The sequence below is a fragment of the Aphis gossypii genome, chromosome X, assembly GCF_020184175.1.
Source record: "Aphis gossypii isolate Hap1 chromosome X, ASM2018417v2, whole genome shotgun sequence".
NCBI lineage: Eukaryota > Metazoa > Arthropoda > Insecta > Hemiptera > Aphididae > Aphis > Aphis gossypii.
This window is the reverse complement of record NC_065533.1, coordinates 61835611-61842188: the sequence shown is the minus strand read 5'-3', so window position 1 is coordinate 61842188 and position 6578 is coordinate 61835611. Positions and strand designations below refer to the sequence as shown.

Here is a 6578-nt window from a genome sequence, read left to right as displayed (position 1 = left end):
AAGTATTATCTTAGTTTTCTCTCGTATGGATATTATAATATTTGCATGGCTATTATAGTCTTATACATTATATAACATGAAAATTGATTATTTATTTCGTATAGATAAGATTTTTATAAATCAGAATTAGATTTATTTATCGTCCCCAATACGTGTTTTATTTTTTGCTGAGTTTAACTCCCAAAAATAAAAATATTAAAATTCTGAAATAGGTATTAGAAATTAACTGATCCAGCAGAACAACGCATTTATATTTTAGTGAAAATATCGAAACAGTACGAAACACCGTGTAAAAAGATGACTGTGTATAGTATAGTATAGTATAGTGGGCGTGTAATTTTGTGTAAACCCCAAAGGTGCAGCTGAAATAACACAATCACGATTTATAATAATGGACGATTTTATTTTCCTTTTTCAATCTCCGAGAACAAAAAACGCGCAGACTTCGATAAATACAATAGATTATATTATACACGCCCCATCATGACGTCATCATGGTATGTTCACCGACCCTTGTTAATCGTAAACGCTATAGGATATTTAGCCACCCCGTAGCCACCCTCGATTCCGTGCTGACCGGCGAAGAAATGTTATAAGATGAGTATAAGTAAATAATATTTTTGTGTGCCGAACGTGCGCGCTACGATCACCACCACCCATGCTCGCCGTGTACCGATCGCACACGACAGGGGTCTCCAAACTAAGACCCGTCAACTACAGTTGTCGAATGTCGACTACGTGTCGACAGTGGCACTCAACGTTTAATGATTTTACAATTATGAAAGTAGTAAATTAAAATATATTATAATATATTCATTTTAAATTGTATTGTGTTTTTCGTATACCTAGTTGGTATAAACAAAATAGAATTTATATATATTATTCATATTTTATTAAAGCCCATCTTCAATTCATAACAATATAAGTATATTATATAATATCATCATCATATACCAAATACATATTATTATGTATTAAATCTTAAAATTATAAATAAACATCAGGATCGATTTGCGATATTTTCATTTTCAAACGTTTAAAGCTATTTTATGAGAGAAGTCAAAATAAATTATTTACTCAAGTGTTATCTGAAATATTTAGTTTTCCGTATAGTGGTTATACAAGACGTATTCGTGTTTTCGTCGAGGGAGTTTGCGTTTTTATTACTTCGGCAAGCCGGCTTGCGTTTTACGCAGCGGATGAAAACGTGACGTATTACATCTGTCCTGTATTAACTACTCCAAAAATGACTTACGAATTCGACGGAAAATGCCGTCTCTGTCTTACGCGTAGCAATGCTAGTCGCTAGTTTTTATACTAACATTTTTTGTGAAATGTTTACAGTTTACCAGGTATCTGTAATTATAAGTATTATAAAAACCATAGAAATCAAATCACTTAAAATATTTTATATTATTCCTAATAAATATAATTATTGATCATACTGCATTATTACAAGTTTATAACCATTAACTTTTCATAATTATTTGTATAGGTATATTTTATAATTATTCAGTTAATTTATTTTTGCTATACACATTACACGGCAATGACCAGTAATTCAATTATAAACTGTTATAATATTATTACGACTGATTGTCAACGGTTTAATAAATAGGTAATTAATTGCATGGCACAATAATTTTAGGCACCAAGCGCGTACCTGTAATTTCAAAACATGATATTATAAAATACGACTACCTGTACAAATGGTACTACTATAATAACGATGTTTGACCGTCAGAAAATGTGTACCGAGTCATAAGATAATAATTGAACCGAAATAACACCCCTACAGGATTATTGACAGGTTGTCTCGATGCATTATGATTGTGTATACTTAAGAACACGACGAACATAAAACTGTGAACGTTATTTAAGGTTTTTTTTCATATAGTACATTTGAACAAAGAAAATAAATAACAGAACATGTATTTATATAATAAAAATCAGTTGCTTAAAATAAATTGTTGTGGCAAGAATTAAGGAATTATATTTTGTATATATATAATATTAGGTAATCAGCGCCAGATCTAGGACACTTCATACCCGGAAGTGATAAAAGTTTAGCACCCTTACGAGTTACGACTTAATATATAGTATTAGTGTGAGCTTAGTGTGCGGGTTGTCAACACTTAGAGCACCCTTTTATCAACAGCGCCCGAGGAAAGGATACCCACTTGCCCCTCCCCCCCTAGATCCGGCACTGTAAGTAATATAAATAAGAAATAATCAATAAACACATAAAATTCATCAAAATATATAATAATTAATGTTTCAATGTATACAATGTCTAGAAAAATAATATTGATAAAAAGATAAATTATACCCTTAAAATATAGGGGACTCACATATACATAATTTCGCATCTCTCTCCTCTAAAAAAAGGTAGATATTATTTTATAAAAACAAAATAATGATATTTAAACTTATATTAATCATTAATCTACTCTCAAATAAAAATATTTAAAATATAAAATTAATAAAGTCATTTGATTATTTTACAATATTGAATTTATTTTCATGAACAAAAACATTAAATTAAATAAGTTTGAACCAAAAAGATTTGAACAGTTCATTGCTTACTACTTACTTATTGCCCATCATTTTTACGGTCAGGTAAACATTTGGATTGTAGACTTCCTATACATTATAATACACATAACAATATAAATGGTGAAAACTATAAAAATTATAGCTATGTACTGTGTATAATTTAAACAAATTTAGAACCGTGAAAAATTATATAAAAAAGTTTTAAAGTTCGATGAGATTTAAACATTTAATCTTATATGTAATCTCGCACATAGAAATATGGTATCAGCCATCAGGTAAACAATGAAGCAGCGTCCCATATATTCAATACTATTTAACAAGACGTATAAGGTGCTACTGTACTATGTGTTGTACTTCTCCCAATACCCCCCTCCCCAGGAAACATTTTATATTTTAATGTGTCAAATTAATCTTAATTTTCTAGTAACTTTTGATGGCCACTACATAGTAGCGTTCTAAGTCCAATGATAAAAATATCTTCTGAATAACAGTCGTTATTTTTTAGCGTACATACAAATTGTAGTATACAAGTACATACAATATCCATAATGTTTTTTGATACTTCTTCTTAAAAATATAAAAATAAATATTATACGGAACTATATTTTTCTTTTAATTTTACAACAGACTGTACCTAGTACTATTATGAAAATTAAAGTCTACAGGTGGACAGAATGCCGGAAACACTATGTAAAACACAGTGTTTTATTTTAAATTATTGTGATATTAAAAAATTAATACTACGGCAATGGTAAAATTTTTTTTGATATTTACTTCATAGTTCATAGATTTGTCTTTATTAATTTGTAACTGTCATTATAAAATAATCAACAATAATATGAAATGATAGACAATAGACATATCTTAAACTATTGTATTATAATAAATATTATAACTGTATATTATATTATAAGCCTGTGTTATGATTGTCGATTGTCGTTATTATTAAATGTGCAACGATAATGTTTGAAGTGAGTGTATGTATTATAGATATATCATAAAATAAAGATTATTAATCGTACCACAACTTAAAAGTAACAGGTAAAACTTACAAAAACACGAACCGAAATTTGTAAGCAGTCAATATTTAACTTTTAACTTTTATGTATTTTAATTTAACATCTCGAATTAAAAAAGTATTAATATAACTTATAGTAAAAATAAAAAATCCATTATTTTGACATTAAGACAATTGATATGTCAAACTCTTAAAAATATTATTTTCTAAAATTTTGTCAATGGGTGAATTTATTAAAAAAAAACATAAAAATAAAAATTATATTTAAATAATAAGTTTTGTGTTTGTTGTCTGTGTGAGAAGCCAAAGAGCGAAAACAGATAACGTGAGTTGTCATCTTGTTAATTTCTGATATTATCACGCTTCATAATAAGAATATTAATATAATTTATGATTTACAAGCGTATGATGTATAGTGTTATTTTAAATAAATATATATTCAATTATCGATTGTCGATTTAATGATTTAAAAATATGTATAGATTAAAAAATATATATAAATCTTATTTTCTAAGTAACATATGTTGTCGATTAGACATGCATAAAGTAATTTTCGTGTTTAATTGTTTAAGAAGAAACGTTTATCTAGAAAGCGAAGTCCAATTAATTTTAATCGAAATTTTTATCATAAATATACTGTTCAAATAATGTCTAAATATTTATTTAATACCTAGTTAATCGGATTTTTGATAATAACGCGTCCGCTGTTAAATTCTTTAACGTGCAGAGCAATAAATGTAGTTAACGTAGTAGTACTTGACGTAGTTTCGAGCGTGAAGCCACTCGATAAATAGTAATAAATATACAATATAACATTTATAATATATATATACATGCATTTGGGAATTCTGCTTAAAAGAATTATCGCTATCTTTCGTTTTTTGATTAACCTCTGACATTTATTTAGAATTGTGTTTATTGTTTTAGTCTATTGTTTTTTCGTCCGAAACTACCAGGATCCCATACTACGTTACTAGTTCACCGTTGCTATAATCCACACGCATAATATTTTCTGACGACTAATAAAAACCAATAGAACTACTATGACTGTGCTGCAATATTATAATTACATACATGCAATTAAAATAAGTTTTTTTGTGTATTACCATAATAATCTCAAACAAGGCAACAAATATCGCTCCCTGTCAATTACAATGTATTTATTATTATTTTTTGACCCTAACTACACAGTTTGACGTCTTTCGCATATGGCGCCACGAAAATTATTTACGAGTATACAATAAGGGGCAAATGTAAGTTCCTATACGAGAGTAGCAGGTACAAAAAATACATACGTTAGCTCCTACACAATAGAAAAAGGTACATATGTAAGTTCCTATATGGTAAAAACCAGGTACGTATGTTAATATTCCTACACGGAACGGCGGAAAAAGGTACATAATATGTATATAAAAATTTTCAAAAATAAATACATGATGATTAAAAAAATATAATAAAAGTCGCTTAATGCAACATTTTATATTTTATGAGGTTTATTTCTATAACTCAAAAATTTATCTTAATCGTATTGATTAATTTTGTTTGTTGTATAATCTGAAAAATTTTCATAAATGAAATCTTTTTTTCCACGTATTTTTTACTGATTTTTGGTTTTGTGTTTCTAATTGTGGTTCTTATTTTAATATACGTATTTACTTGAAAAAGTTTGAGAATTTCAATAAAAGTTATATATAAAGGGTTAGTAGGTTAGTATATTAAGTTTCAATAACAAATTAAAATTATTATATATTTTATTATACTGATAGCGCCTGTTGAGGCTGTGACACTTCAATGTATTTTGGTACAGAATGGTCAGAATGTCTCATTTACATATATATTATAATTATCTAGTATAAATATTATGTATATGTTATTTTATGTATCTTCATTATGTTCTATCTTGTAAAATCCGATTTGCATATTGTGTTAATATAATTATATTATTGCATCACATAAAAACATATTTGTCGGGTACACCTTATCGTCTTTTTGAAAGGTCTAAATTAAATCAAGAGAAATTTAATATAATTATGACTTATATGATAAAATATACATAAATTTATTTACTATAACATACAGCTACCTAAGCATAATTAATAGGTAGGTGTATCTCTGGAATATATAAGGGTATTTACTTATCTATATGTACGATGTACATAATAGATTATGATCCATCTCAGTTCTATGGTGAATAATATAGTAAACACATAAACGGTTACTTTCAATTACACATATTATGTAAATGTAACTAGGTGCAGTACCTATTATCATAATTTTTTGTATGATATTACAAGATTTTCGTCATAAAATTTTTATAAAAATGTATTTATAATGACGTTATAGATATATATCTATAATTAATATATTAAGATTGTTTTGGTCAATAAAATATATTAGGTACTGTAACGTTTTTATATAACATGATAAATTGAATATAATAATAATTTTTTATTGTTAGTAATTATTTTACTATTATACAATATTATAATAACATAATTATAGGATATTATTATATAAAGATAATCGTAATAGAGTAGGTATTTACTATAAATACTTTAATAGGATATAACTATATAAGCCATCTGTAGAATGCATAACTGGATTATGGACTACGTAGACAATGGACGAATGACGCTCTTGGTAAAATGTGTTGTTTGAATGACAGAAACTAACAGATATAAAGTTGCGATGACTACCAAACAGCTCGACTGCCAGAAATTTGTGATTTCTGCTTTATTATACTTAGTTTCGGATCTAAGACATTTGATACCCAAAGCTAATAACAATTTTTTTATATATTTATATATAAAAATTGTTTTTTAAAACAAACAAATATAAATATCGGGTTTGTATTATTTTAGTTTTGAAAGTTTTATTCAAACACAATAATAATTAGCATTTTCCACCATCGATGTAATTTTCCTTTATTTTTATTTAATCTATTTAATCAAACAGATTGGTTGGGAAAATTAACTTTCATAACTGTATGTTGACGCGAATATCA

At 26.9% G+C, this 6578-nt stretch overlaps 1 long non-coding RNA gene across 1 annotated transcript; it reads right to left on the bottom strand.

The window, feature by feature from the left end:
- Positions 1-5266: 5266 nt before the first annotated feature.
- On the bottom strand, positions 5267-6290 carry LOC126552750 (uncharacterized). The gene is made up of 2 exons (XR_007606164.1): positions 6129-6290; positions 5267-5572 (listed from the first exon to the last, which is right to left on the bottom strand). It is a non-coding gene; the product is annotated as an uncharacterized LOC126552750 (long non-coding RNA).
- Between the last annotated feature and the right edge of the window lie 288 nt (positions 6291-6578).